This window comes from Schistocerca gregaria, chromosome 3 (assembly GCF_023897955.1).
Source record: "Schistocerca gregaria isolate iqSchGreg1 chromosome 3, iqSchGreg1.2, whole genome shotgun sequence".
Lineage (NCBI taxonomy): Eukaryota > Metazoa > Arthropoda > Insecta > Orthoptera > Acrididae > Schistocerca > Schistocerca gregaria.
In genome coordinates, this window is record NC_064922.1 from 777819434 (window position 1) to 777835545 (window position 16112).

The following is a 16112-nucleotide window of genomic DNA, read 5'->3' on the forward strand; positions in this document are numbered from 1 at the left end:
CAGAAGAACTGAAGAAAAACGAGAGTTTAACTATGAATATAAACGCGGGATGACTGCATGCAAACGGCATTTATTACTCGACAAAGCGAACGGTATACCTACCATAGCGGTAACTATCGGTGGGCAAGAAATCACGGCCAGATTGAGATTATAACCCTGCAGCGGAGAGTGCGCTGATTTGAAACTTCCTGGCAGATTAAAACTGTGTACCGGACCGAGACTCGAACTCGGGACCTTTGCCTTTCGCGGGCAAGTGCTCTACCAACTGAGCTACCCAAGCACGACTCAGGCCCCTTCCTCACAGCTTTACTTCCATCACTACTTCGTGTCCTACTTCCCAAACTTCACAGAAGCTCTCCTTGCAGAACTAGCACTCCTGAAGAAAAGATATTGCGGAGGCACGGCTTAGCCACTGCCTGGGGGATGTTTCCAGAATGAGAAACTCCTTTCTTCGAGGAGTGCTAGTTCTGCAAGGTTCGCAGGAGAGCTTCTGTGAAGTTTGAGAAGTAGGAGACGAAGTACTGTCGGAAGTAAAGCTGTGCGGACGGGCCGTGAGTCGTGCTTGGGTAGCTCAGAAGGTAGAGCACTTGCCCGAAAAAGGCAGAGGTCCCGAGTTCGAGTCTCGGTCCGGCACACAGTTTTAATCTGCCACGAAGTTTCAAGGAATCACGTATCTGTTACCAATCACAACTGATTGAGAGATCATAATAATAAGTTTTAAGTATTCGGCTGTGATTTCATTCATAAATAACAACTCAAAGTAGCATGTAACGCTATGTGGAATCAATTGCCGGAACTTCGTACTTCTTTGCAAAAACACTTTGCCGCTCTATCAGGCGCCGACTATGTAATGTTTTCAAGAACAGTATAAGTCACAAGTAACAACTAAAATCGGTATAATTGCATTCAACGCCATGATTCATCTGCTGGACGAAGTTGGTACTTCTAAGCTCCTTTAGTGACGGAGTCGCGTACAGATTGTTATAATGTTATTTCAACTGTTCCAAAGAGTGCTAAAAGACACAAGTAACAACTAAAAGTAGCATTATACCATTCAACCACTGAACATACGAACTTCCTTTATACGACGAATAAATAGCAAATGACTAACAGTGCTGGCACCACGGTTCTACGTTTCTACGGAACTGGAGACAGTGGTGCGAACACACAGCATCAACGTATCAGGTGTCCGAGGCCCATGTTGCGGTACTGAAAGAGAGAACGACAGTAGCTCATCTTAGTGGGCTGACAGTGAAATCTGAAAACGACAGAATATGGTGCGAATTTTTAATTCGAAATATCCACTTCGATAGCTGAGGGGTCAGTGCTGCAGAATGCCATGCAACGGCCCCGTTCGATTCCCGACTGAGTGGAGCTTTTCTTCGCTCGGGGACTGTGTGCTGTGTTGTCTTCATTACCGTATCGCCCCCATCGACACGCAAGTCACCGAAGTGGCGTCAATTAAAAAGATTTGCACCGGGCGACCGCCACACGACATTTCATTTCATTCGAAAGGGGCAATTAAGACTCCAATATTTTTCACTTATTCTTTGTGGGTAGGGACCGTAGTCTAGTAGTCAAGTGCGTGTCTGAAAACCCAAAGGTGTTTGTGATCCATGAAAAGTAATGCATTGAAGAAATCTCCATCAAAAACTAAGATTAGCTTCTCGTAGCTGGGTTCTCAGTCACGTAAAATTTTGTAAATGACGTCATGATCGACTTCTGTCTGTAAAATTATTTATTTGTAAAACTCAGTTTTGCATTTTCAATCGTGTGGCCAATATCCAGTGGAAATAATTGCATAATTATTGAATAATTATCTGGCATGACGCGACAGGACACAGAAGCTGGCTTTATATCATTGCGTTCCTGACAAAGTCTTCTTGTGTGTATTGCATGCGTAGTGAATATGTTTATCGTATTATGCTTTATTTTTCTACATCTACATCTACATCCATACTCCGCAAGCCACCTGACGGTGTGTGGCGGAGGGTAACTTAGGTACCTCTATCGGCTCTCCCTTCCATTCCAGTCTCGTATTGTTCGTGGAAAGAAGGATTGTCGGTATGCTTCTGTGTGGGCTCTAATCTCTCTAATTTTATCCTCATGGTCTCTTCGCTAGATATACGTAGGAGGGAGCCATGTACTGCTTGACTCTTCGGTGAAGGTATGTTCTCGAAACTTTAACAAAAGCCCGTACCAAGCTACTGAGCGTCCCTCCTGCAGAGTCTTCCACTGGAGTTTATCTATCATCTCCGTAACGCTTCCACGATTACTAAATGAACCTGTAATGAAGCGCGCTGCTCTCCGTTGGATCTTCTCTATCTCTTCTATCAACCCTATCTGGTACGGATCCCACACTGCCGAGCAGTATTCAAGCAGCTGGCGAACAAGCGTACTGTTACCTACTTCCTTTGTTTTCGGATTGTATTTCCTTAGGATTCTTCCAATGAATCTCAGTCTGGCATCTGCTTTACCAACGATCAACTTTATATTATCATTCCATTTTAAATCACTCGTTATGCGTACTCCCAGATAATTTATGGCATTAACTGCTTCCAGTTGCTGATCTGCTATATTGTAGCTAAATGATAAGGGATCTTTCTTTCTATGTATTCGCAGCACATTACACTTGTCTACATTGAGATTAAGTTGCCATTCCCTGCGCCATGCGTCAATTCGTTGAGGATCCGCCTGCATTTCAGTAAAATTTTCCGTTGTTACAGCCTCTCCATATACTACAGCATCATCTTCAAAAAGCCTCAGTGAACTTCCGATATTATCCACCAGGTCATTTATGTATATTGTGAATAGCAACGGTCCTATGACACTCCCCTGCGGTACACCTGAAATCACTCTTATTTCGGAAGACTTCTGTCCATTGAGAATGACATGCTGCGTTCTGTTATCTAGGAATTCTTCAATCCAATCACACAATTGGTCTGATAGTCCATATGCTCTTACTTTGTTCATTAAACGACTGTGGGGAACTGTATCGAACGCCTTGCGGAAGTCAAGAAACACGGCATCTACCTTTGAACCCGTGTCTTTGGCCATCTGAGTCTCGTGGACGAATAGCGCGAGCTGGATTTCACACGACCGTCTTTTTCTAAACCCATGCTGATTCCTACGGAGTAGATTTCTAGTCTCCAGAAAAGTCATTATACTTGAACATAATACGTGTTCCAAAATTCTACAACTGATCGACGTTAGAGATGTAGGTCTATAGGTCTGCACATCTGTTCGACGTCTCTTCTTGAAAGCGGGGATGATCTGTGCCCTTTTCCAATCCTTTGTAACGCTACGCTCTTCGAGATACATACGGTACACCGCTGCAAGAAGGGGGGCAAGTTCCTTCGCGTACTCTGTGTAAAATCGAACTGGTATCCCATCAGGTCCAGCGGCCGTTCCTCTTTTGAGTGATTTTAATTGTTTCTCTATCCCCCTGTCGTCTATTTCGATATCTACCATTTTGTCATCTGTGCAACCATCTAGAGAAGGAACTACAGTGCAGTCTTTCTCTGTGAAACAGCTTTGGAAAAATACATTTAGTATTTCGGCCTTTAGTCTGTCATCCTCTGTTTCAGTACCATTTTGGTCACAGAATGTCTGGACATTTTGTTTTGATCCACCTACCGCTTTGACATAAAACCAAAATTTCTTAGGATTTTCTGCCAAGTCAGTACATAGAACTTTACTTTCCAATTCATTGAACGCCTCTCGCATAGCCCTCCTCGCACTACATTTCGCTTCGCGTAATTTTCGTTTGTCTGCAAGGCTTTGGCTATGTTTATGTTTGTTGTGAAGTTCCCTTTGCTTCCGCAGCAGTTTTCTAACTCGGTTGTTGTACCACGGTGGCTCTTTTCCATCTCTTACGATCTTGCTTGGCATATACTCATCTAACGCATATTGTACGATGGTTTTGAACTTTGTCCACTGATCCTCAACACTATCTGTACTTGATACAAAACTCTCGTGTTGAGCCGTCAGATATTCTGTAATCTGCTTTTTGTCACTTTTGCTAAACAGACAAATCTTCCTACCTTTTCTAATAATTCTATTTACGGCTGAAATCATCGATGCAGTAACCTCTTTATGATCGCTGATTCCCTGTTCTTTGTTAACTGTTTCAAATAGTTCGGGTCTGTTTGTCACCAGAAGGTCTAATATGTTATCGCTACGAGTCGGTTCTCTGTTTAACTGCTCAAGGTAGTTTACAGATAAAGCACTTAAAAAAATTTAACTGGATTCCTTGTCCCTGCCACCCGTTATGAACGTTTGAGTCTCCCAGTCTATATCCGGCAAATTAAAATCTCCACCTAGAATTATAACATGGTGGGGAAATCTACTCGAAATATTTTCCAAATTATCCTTCAGGTGCTGAGCCACAACAGCTGCTGAGCCAGGGGGCCTATAGAGACATGCAATTACCATGTCTGAGCCTGCTTTAACTGTGACCTTCACCCATATTATTTCACATTTCGAATCTCCGTCAATTTCCTTCGATAGTATTACATTTCTTATCGCTATAAACACGCCTCCCCCTTCACTGTCCATCCTGTCTCTGCGGTATACATTCCAATCTGAGTTTAGGATTTCGTTACTGTTTACATCTGGTTTCAGTCAACTTTCTGTCCCTAGTACTATATGGGCATTGTGACCGTTTATTAATGAGAGCAGTTTTGGGACCTTTCTATCGTCGCTCCTGTAGTTTACTATTAGCATATTAATATTGTTATTCCCTGTTGCATTTTGCCTACTCTTATCTTGCTGCGTCTCAGGAGGCGTCTTTTCGGGCCTAGGGAGCGAATTCTCTAACCTACAAAACCCACATGTGCACTCCACACATACTCCGCAACCCTTGTAGCCGCTTCCGGCGTGTAGTGCACGCCTGACCTATTCAGGACGACCCTACATTTCTTCACCCGATAGCGGAGGTCGAGAAATTTGCACGCTAGATCTCCGCAGAAACGTCTGAGCCTCTGGTTTAAGCCTTCTACTCGGCTCCAAACCAGAGGACCGCGATCGGTTCTGGGAACGATACTACAAATAGTTAGCTCTGATTCCACACCGTGAGCGAGGCTTTCCGCCTTCACCAATTCCGCCAACCGCCTATACGAACTGAGGATGGCCTTTGAACCTAGATGGCAGGAGTCATTGGTGCCGACAGGAGCAACAATTTGCAGTCGGGTGCACCCAGTGCTCTCTGTCGCCGCCGGCAGGGCCTCCTCCGCATCTCGGATGAGACCCCCCGGCAAGCAGACAGGGTGAACATTGGCCTTCTTCCGCGACCTTTCCGGTATTTCCCTAAGGGGCTCCATCACCCGCCTAACGTTGGAGCTCCCAATAACTAATAAACCCCTCCTCCCGTGTGCCTGCTCGGACCTTGCTGAAGGAGCAGCCACATGTCCACTCACAGGCAGAGCGGGCGATGCCACACGGCCAGCCTCCACATTGACCCTCCGCCTCGTGCGCTGCGAACGCCGCTGAACCCGCCACTCCCCTTGGGGAGAAGGTGGCCCAACCGCGCCCGGTACCCGCGAAGATGTCTCGACAGCAGGGACAGTGGGTGAAGTATGTAACACCTGGGGTGTACCATGCGACGCGCCAGACTCCCCACTGCCCCTACACTCCGAGGCAGCAGCCTGAAGACGGCTGACCGCGGCCATCAACACGTTCAGCTGTTCGCGAACAGTGGCCAGCTCCTCCTGCGTCCGTACACAGCAATCACACATCCTATCCATCCTAAGAAATCAATTTACTGTGGAGAGTTAATCAACTTTTAACTAGACTGCTAATTCACTTAGGGCGGCTGATTGTTGACTAAACTGCGGTTGCTAGACACTTCTTGTAGAAAACAATGAAAATAGCACTACCTGTCTCTGGACTGTATTCAAAACAAACACTAGCACTACTGGCACTATGGCTGACTAAAGGGACTCTATCTGACTGTATCCAAAACAAACACGAAATCTATGGAACACTATTACTAGCACTCGACAATTAAAGCTTCCTAAAAGCAGGACCACATTGAAGAAGAAGTGACAAGTAAGAAAAATACAGTTAATGCTTAAATTAACGTAGCTCGCTGCACAGCAGATGTGAAGCAGACGGCAGTCATATTGGATGGAGTAAATAATTCCATTTTGTTTTTGTTTCACATAAAACAGAAGTTGGTTTTGTCGAATAGTGTTTTGCGCCCACGAAGCCGTATGTGAACTGATCGATTTAAGTGTGTTATGAGTCATTGGTCGTATTCTACTTTATTTTGCACTTTCCTTTATTACTTTGTCGAATGTAATGGAACATGTTAGCAGATTTTGACAGAACTGCTATTCAACTGTATTACATCTTGTCATGGGATGAGTAGTCACTATGAATTTCTGGTTAGAGAAGTGTTGCTCCTTACAGCTGGGTGTGCTATGCAGTCTTAGTGACAAAGGTGTTCTTCTTTACAAATGCTACGACTACAACAGTAGTTATCCAAACGTGTTCACACGTTATTAACTGGTACTGAAACAATGCGTTTTAACGTAAATCAGAGTGCTGCAGTCATCCTCCCAGTCCGGTAAAAGTTTTAAAGCAAACAATACATACTGTTACATACTGTGATTCTTTCACCATTGGATCTACTGGTGAATTGTGGGTAACCGAAGTTAATTAAATGCAACAGCATTCAGTATGATGGAAGTAAGTTCTCACTATACCACACAATCCCACGTGCACTTTTGCTGCATGATAATACCTGGCACAATAACTACATACTGCAACTCTACAAAGCATACTCAGCTGTAAGAAGCAACACGATTCTAAGCAGAAATACCATCATTCCGTGATAAGATGCACAACAATTGAATAACAATTCTGGCCTAAGCTGCTAACATGGAATTCTCCATTAAATGCGAAGAAGTCCTAAAAACAGGTGCAAAATAAAATAAAGTAGAATATGAACAATACCCATACAATACATTTAAAGTTAACAGTTCACACAAGGGCTCGAAAGCAAGAACAAATGTGCACAGAACAATATCCAACGAAACCAGCTTCTGTTTTTATAAAACAAAAGTATGCTATGGAATCATTTAGTCCACCCATTTTTACGAACACGAGCAAAAATCAAGAAGAAAACAAGTAAAATATTAACAACGCAATTCAGAAAGTGAAATAACAAACTAGGTTGTAATCAGGAATACAACGGCGAAAGCAGTATCTCTTTACTACGATACTAAAACAAATATAGACCACCCAATAAGAAATCGAAATGATAAGACTGATAAACGTACAGCGCTTCAAGCGGCGTGGCGGTGAACCAAGTTCATGTTATCGGAAGTCCCTATACGAGTTTCACCGCCCGCGGTTCCCACCGCAAAATGCCCCCCCCCCCCTCTCTCTCCCCCCCCCCCACCCCCCACCCAAAGGCGGAAGAAACAGTGTCGCATCGTACTGCTAAGGGAAATGTTCGGCTGTGCCGAGTCTTTCCGAGAAAGACCGAGCGAAGCGTGCAGCAAGTCGGGCACGCGTGAAGTTTTGCACGCTGTGGCCGGTCCTTGTTTAACGCATCTGTAGCGAGAGCTAAGTCGGTCACATGACTAGGTATAGCCACACTCCAACAATCGTTGCCTCGCCGTACAAGCGTAGGAAGAGAGAGAGGAAAATGCATGTGTGGTCAGTCGCAAAGCCTTATCGCTGATAGTGATTGTGAGAGTTAAAACGATGTGACAGTTCCGACAGAGAAGGTGACGGAACGTGCAAGCAAAATGTTGAAGTCCAGTATGTCGATGGACTGCAAATTATAGCACATGGTCAGCATTCTGAGCGGAACGCGATTCGATTGGTTAGGAGGAAAACACACCAAATAAATATCCCACTGACAGAGTGGATGGATGTGTTAGTTGGCGAAAAATTCTGTGAAATATCAACATTGTGAGAACTTTACATCTTTTGTCACACAGAACAAGACTTAAATGCTAGGAAAGAAACTCTGAGAAAAGTTATTCTCTCTAAGAGATTTGGTTTTAAAAGGTGCCAGACTAGAGGAGTGCCGGCGGCGGTGGCCGAGCGGTTCTAGGCGCTTCAGTCCGGAACCGTGCAACTGCTACGATCGCAGGTTCGAATCCTGCCTCGGGCATGGATGTGTGTGATGTCCTTAGGTTAGTTAGGTTTAAGTAGTTTTAAGTTCTAGGGGACTGATGACCTCAGATGTGAAGTCCCATAGTGCTCACAGCCACTTTGTACTAGAGGAGTCGTCATGAGTGTGAATGAGTCGACCGTCTTTTTTTTTAAATCAAACTTCCAAATGAAGTCAGTCAGTAGCTTGTTCAAACGATACATATTATGGTACGCATTGCACTGTGAATAAATATAGTCAAAGTGCGCGGAGGGTAATATTAAAGAAAAACGTTTACCAGTTGTTTTATGCAGGCCATTGGCGTATAGACTTGACAGCAGTTTGTAAGAATACTTTGTTGCCTCCTCCCCCTGAATCTCAAGTGTAAACACAACTCGTCCGTCATCCAGGTTAGGCATTCAGTTCATTTTGCTGGGTAATACATGCACATTGTTTTACATTATGATGCACAAGGTGCAATCAAGTTCTAAGATCTCCAGTTCTCTTTCTCAAGACAGGGAGCAGATAGACACGTGTGGTTTGGATAAAATAGGCAGACACTCATTTTGACACAAGTGGGGGCGCCGTACGCCACACAGAACTCTAGTGGCTGCGGCGAGACTGGGGAGTGATTTTGAAGCTAGAAATGAAGACGTTTTCATTGAGCCGTCTACACCGAACGAGCAGCGCTGCGCCACGGGAAACCAAAAAGACAGAATCGGTGCCTCCAGTGTGGAAGACAAACCGTATCATTCTGCCCGTTGCCCAGCAACAACGAACGAGTTCCAACTGTTGGTACATCAAAGGGAAAGGTTCAGTCGTGCATGCTCTGTCGGGACGAGGTTCATCACTACTGAGCCAGTACGAGGCAATAGTGTACCCACAGGAGGGTATGTAAATTAATTTACATTCAATCCCGAGATGAATTTGGAGTAGAGTCATCATAATATAGGTAACTTAATAGATCTGTACCGATAACAGCTGGAATTGTGAAATACGAAATATAATGATTAACACATACAAAAATAAGGAACACGGTGCAGTTCGCGCTCCTGAGTACAATTCTGTTCAACAGTTCTGAATCACCGGCCCGCGAATAACTTTTGACCACTTCACCTCTACATTCTCCAAGTCCGGTAACCCAGTCGCCCGTTCAACGACGACATCAAGTGATTTCATTTGAGTATTGTGGCTCTATGCACAAATTTGTTACTAATTTTACCTCCTAAGTTTGTAACTAACCCGGTTCTACAGGTTATTACGTTAAGATTAGGGTCGCTACCGACTCTAAACTTACAACTAATCAAAGGTTTGACCGAGTCGGAAAATAAATTAATTTTATCACAGTCCAAAAACTCATAAAAACACATACGTTGTGATGTCCCTCATAGGGGACGCGATGTAATTAATAGTATTGCCCGTACACTGTTCACGAGGATCAAACATTTAAAATGAAATAGAAAATGCATGGACACTGCATAAGATCAGCTCCCAGCAACACATCTGAAAATAAGACTTAATCTAAAGCATTTGTTTTAAAATAAAAGGGGAAACTAATCACTGGACCTGTTCATAAGGAAACGCGTTGGATTTGCTAACGGGAAAGCTATGAGGTGAGTGGCTTACGTGCAAAAACGTAACCTCGGAACACAAGAGAAAATTGTGGATAAAATCATTTATTGCTAAGATATGGATGTGTGGCATGTACACAATTCCTGATAACATTAATTCCTAAAACATTAAAAAAAGCGTCGATACATTCACCGTTATAGTCTACACCGAAAATCATTGGTGTGAATCATTGATACAACTGCTGTTGCCTGATAACTGATCGCAATAACTTGTGAAACGGTACACGTTTCGCAGTACACTCGGTTGCCCACGTGGTTTGTGGAGACGCAATTTCTAGGTATCGTGGCCAAGTTGCAACAATATCACATCACACAATCATTAACAATTAACAATCTTTAAAACAAGCATGAGATCGGACAGTTAGTGATGACGGTAGCCCAACAAACTCTAATGTTCAACCACATGGTTGGCTTCCCACGGACGAAAGATATATAAAGGAAAGAAAATTTATGAGAACGCAAAGCTATTAATATTTAGAAAAATAAAAGCTTATACAGGCACAGCTGAAGGCAAGCAGACATTCATACAGAAGCGAGTCTTCACTTCTTATCGACACCTTTGTGTGGCTCTCTTCCGGCGGATCCAAGTCTGCTATAGAAATTTACTAAAAGAAAAATCTGCCAAAGTTTTGCATTCCTTGCTGCGACAAGGCAAAGCAATCTTTCAGAGTTGAAAAGCGAGACCAAAAGCTAACAGCTCTCCCCTCGCCAAGTAACAACGCGACACGCGGTCAGTCTAACACACCCTTCTTCGACTGGAGCACAGCTGTGGACTCTTCCCGTACCGGCGGCAGCCTGCCTCCCTTTTTCTTCTCCAGCCTCTTCCACGCTCCGCGTGGCCCAGAAAACCCAAAGATGCCATTTCCACCACCAACCTAACGTAGGTGGATTTCTCACAAGTAGTGCAAATCTCTTTGCCTACTTGACCACTACGAGAGTTGGCTATTCTGTACAACTGCTGCTGAATCTGTATGACTATCGCAGACTTTCTGCAGCAGACTAAATCACCGTCCGGCAACGTGACACACAACCACATTCATTCAATCACACCACTATGAGAGTTATGGGAAAAGAGAAACAAGGAAAATAAAGAGAAATGCTAGTGAAAATGGGCTACCGGACTAGTGAAAGGTGGCTACAGGACCCTTTCAAGTTCTACTGCCAATAAAGAAAATTTGAAGTACAGAATATATATTTTTAAAGTGCATGTTAGTTTTATTTCAACTCATCAGTCTTCTGACTCCTTTGATGCGGCCCGCCACGAATTCTTCTCCTGTGCCAGCCTTTTCATCTCAGCGTAACACTTGGAACCTGCGTCTTCAATCATTTGCTGGATGTATTCCAATCTCTGTCTTTCCCCTACAGTTTTACTCACTACAGCTCCCCCTGGTACCATGGAAGTTATTTCCCGACGTCTTAACGGATGTCCTATCATCCTGCTCCTTATTCTTATCCGTACTTTCCATGCATTTCTTTCACCGCCGATTCTACGGAGAGCTCCCTCATTCCTTGTCAGTCCACCTAATTTTATACACTCTTCTGTAGCACCATATCTAATATACCAAGCCGGTCACGGTGGCCGAGCGGTTCTAGGCGCTTCAGTCTGGAACCACGCGGCTGCTGCGGTCCCAGGTTCGAATCCAATATACTTAGATTCTTTTCTGTTCCGGTTTTCCTACAGTCCATGTCTCACTGGCGCAGAATGCTGTGCTCCAAACGTATTCTCGGAAACTTCTTCCTCAAATTAAGACCTATATTTGATACTAACAGTATTCTCCTTGCGAGGAGAGCCCTTTTGCCAATGAGTGTCTGCTTCCTCTGTCATCCTTGCTGTGCTGTCACGGGTTATCCTGCTGTCTACGTAGCAGAATTCCTTAAATTGATCTACTTCGCGACCACCAATTCTCTCTGTTATCAAATCTGCTACTTCTCATTACTTTCGCCTTCCTTCGATTTGTTTTCAGTTCATATTCTACAGCCATTAGAGTTCATCCCATTCATTACATCCTGTAATTCTTCTTCCCCTTTCACTGATAGTTGCGATGTCATCAGCGATTCATATCACTGGTATCCTCTCACCCTGAGTTTTAATCCCACCCTTGAGTCTTTCATTTCCGTTATTGCTTCTCCGACGGATAGGCTGAAGAGGGGGGGAGGGGGTGAAAGACTGTATCAAAGTCTTACAGCTATTTTAATCCGAACACTTCGTTCTTGCCCTATGCTCTTATTGTTACCTCTTGGATCTTGTGCATATTATCCGTCTTCCCATATAGCTTATTTCTATTTTTGTCAGAATTTTGAACATCTTGCATAGTTTGACATTGCCGAACGCTTTTTCCCGGCCGACAAATCCTATGAAAGTATCTTGATTTTTCATTATTATAAGTGCGTCTCTGGTTGCTTTACCTTGCCTAAAGCGGAACCGATCATCATCTAACAGATCCTCACTGTCCTTTTGCTATTCACATGTATAGTATCCTTGCAAGCAAGTAGGATACTTGAGCTGTTAAGTATACTGTGTGAATATTCTCACACTTGTCGGCTCTTTCAATCTTCCGAATTTGGGCACGAAGTTTTTCCAACCTCTGATAGTTTCTCTCCAGTCTCATACAGCTGCTTTATTGCAAATTCCTCCAATGATTTTAGAAATTCTGGTGGGATGTTACCTATCCCTTCTTCCCTATGTGGTCTTAAGTCTCCCAAAGTTCTTAAATTTTTATTCTACTTATAGGATCTCCTATATCTCTCCTATAGTCCCCTGTTTTTTCTTCTATCATCTCATAAGACAAATCATTCCCTCATAGAGGCCTTCAGGGTGCTCTTTGCATCTATTCGTTCTCTCCTCTGCATTTAACAGTGCAGTCTTAATGTTACTGCCCAGACTTTAAATTTCACCGAACGCTATTTTGACGTTCTTATATACTTATGACCCTCCTTCCAACTATCATTAAGTTTTCGATTTCTTCACTTTTTTCGTGTAGCCATTTCGGCTTAGCTTCCCTGCACTTTCTGTTTGTTTCATTCCAAAGCGAAATGTATTTCTGAACTCCTGAATTTCCCCGAACACGCTTCCGCTTCCTTCTTACGCCGACCCACTGAAGTATTTCTCATGTTACCCACGTTTCTTCGCAGTTACGTTCCTTGTACTTAGGTTCTTCTTTTCAACTGAACTACCTACTGAACTGTTCATTATCGCAGTATCTATAGCCTGAGACAACTACAAGTGTGTCGTTTCGTACCTTAGAACTTCCATATCCCACTTCGCTGCACTGTGATTCTTCCTTACTGGTCTCTTGAACTTCTGCCTGTTCTTCATCGTTACTAAATTGTGAGCTGAGTCCATTTCTGCTCCTTAATACACCTTAAAATCTGGTATCTAATTCTATAGTCTCTAGTTGACCATGAAACAATTTAACTGAAATCTTCTGGCATGTCCCGGCTTTTTTATAAATTTACCTGCTTCTCTTGTGATTCTTGAACAGAGTATTCGCTATTACTAGCTGAGATTTATTACAGAACTCAAATAGCCTTTCTCTTCTCTCATTCATAGTACTAAGACCATATTCTCTGGTGACCTTCTCTTCTACTCCTTCCCCTACGGTCGCATTCCAGTCGCCCACGAGTATTAGATTTCCATCTGCCTTTGTGTACTGAATTACTCGCTCAATATCCTCATATACTTTTTTGTCTCTTCATCTTCTGCTTGTGATCTCAGCATGTATACCTGAACTTTTGTTGTTGTTGTTGGTTTGCTGTCGATTCTGTTGAGAATAAACGTGTCACTGAACTGTTCACAGTAACTCACTCTCTGCCCTATCTTTCTATTCATAACAAATCCTTCTCCCAGTATAACATTTTCTGTTGACGTTACCATGACCAAACGAATCATTAATATCTAAACTAAAATTAAGACGACAACCACAAAACACAGACGGTCTGTCAAGCAACGCTTGGGCAGCAACGGACTTGACTGGTATACGATTCTTCTTGTCTCCAGATGTTGTAGCAAATTCGATGTTCTCGATGGTTTTATTCACTGTCTGTTTGGAACGACGACGGTATCTCCTGTAAGGCATCCCTCATCGGCAAAAGATTCCTGACCAGTCCGCCCCACTCGGACCTCCAGGAGCGGACTAATATCTTCTGCTTCAAGGTACTCCTCCACGACGGCAGCTCGGTGGAGCCGTGCGTTATCATCCTACACTCATCTGACCAGAAATCCTTTTCTTCTATCATTTCACTTCACTTACATCCACTGTATCTGGACTGAGACTTAGCATTTCCCTTTTCAGATTTGCTAGCTAAACTACGACGTTCCAACGTCTGAAATTCCACGCCCCAACGTATAGAACGTTATACTTTTTCTCGTGGTCATCTCCTTCTTGGCAGTCCGCTCCTGGACGTCCGAGTGGGGGACTCGTCAGGAATCTTTTGCCAATGAGGGATCACAATGACAGTTTTTTTTCCATTTGGAGGCCACATGTCCTGTGGAAACACATTATGTGTCTTGAGTGCAGTGATTTTCATTGCCTTCTGCACCCTCAAGGTGTCGATCATAGCTGATTCTTCACCCTTTAAGGACAGTTTCCCATTCCAAGGGGAAGAGAGTGTTTTGAAGCTCTGTCCTTTCCTCCATCCCCTTTTGAGAAGGCTGTTCGGAGGAAAAGGATGACTTCTTATGCCACAATTCTGTGGTCGGCATTAATGATGATTTTTATTTCAAATATAAACGGTGGCAGGAACCTATACTCACGCTCATAACTTAAGAATAATTGCAGAATGTGGTGCCACACATCGTGGCACTACACTAAACTGGCGCTAATGGCATAGGCACATAGGGAACTCACACGGCACAGATCTGAAAGTCCACAGTATTGGTAATAAGTTGAGAAAACCGTCCCGAAACACATGTGCTACAAAACGCCACTGTTACCTGCGAATGTACCCCGACATGAGTATGGAATATGATCACCATGCACACATACACAGGCCGCACAACGGGTTGGCATACTCTTCATCAGGTGGTCGAGCAGTTGCTGGAGTATAGCCTCCCATTCTTGCACTAGTGCCTGTCGGAGTTCCTGAAGTGTCCTAGGGGTTTGAAGACGTGCAGCGATACGTTGACCGAGAGCATCCCAGACGTGCTTGCTGAGGTTTAGGTCTGGAGAACAAGCAGGCCACTCCATTCGCCTAATATCTTCTGCTTCGAGATACTCCTCCACGATGGCAGCTCGGTGGAGCCGTGCGTTATCATCCATCAGGAGGAAGGTGGGACCCACTGCACCCCTGCAAAGGCAGACATACTGGTGCAAAATGACGTCCCGATACACCTGACCAGTTACACTTCCTCTGTCAAAGACATGCAGGGGTGTACGTGCACCAATCATAATCCCACCCCACACCATCAAACCACGACATCCATACAGGTCCCTTTCAAGGACATTAGGGGATTGGTATCTGGTTCCTGGTTCACGCCAGATGAAAACCCGGCGAGAGTCACTGTTCAGACTATTCCTGGACTCATCCGTGAACGTAACCTGGGACCACTGTTCCAATGACCATGTACAGTGTTCTTGACACCAGGCTTTACGGGCTCTCCTGTGACCAGTGGTCAGTGGAATGCACCTTGCAGGTCTCTGGGCGAATAAACCATGTCTATTCAGTCGTCTCTAGATTGTGAGTCTGTGTTTGACGAGACTCCAGTCGCCCTAGTATTCTACCCGCCATAACGTCATGAATATGTGCTCTTTGAACCATCTTCAACACACAGTGGCCATTAGCACGTCTGAAAACGTATGCACACTTACTCGCTGCACCGTGCTCTGACGCGCACTTCTGCGTATGTGGACTGCTGCCAGCGCCACCGTGCGACGACCACAGGTCAAATCCACCGCGTGGTCATGCCCCGAAGTGATTTAAACTCGCAAACCGCCCGCCAGAGCGTTGTTTCACCATGTATCAGCATTATCCGTAATTTATGAGCATGAATGTAGATACTGAGGACCGAGGACATTTTGATTACTTCGGCTAGACCACACTTCTTTATCAAACAAATGTATCAGACATTTAAACAAATATAAAAAAGAAATGTTATTGACATTCTCTGTTCATAATATACCGCATTTCTATAATTAACATCATCCGTTTTCTCGGCTTTCGTTGTGTGGCCCCCTATTAAATTGCCCTGCAGGCAGTGCTATGGTTGCTTGCTGTGCTTGTAGCAGCGTAGATTCAAGGAAGCGTCACCCGCCAAACTTTCCACTTCCACCTCAGTGCTCTCTGAGGCAGCCCATCGGACGATCAGATCGAGACTGCTGATAGTGATCCAGGACGTCGGTGCTCGAGGAGACTGGGCCCTGGTCATCCATCGTGGA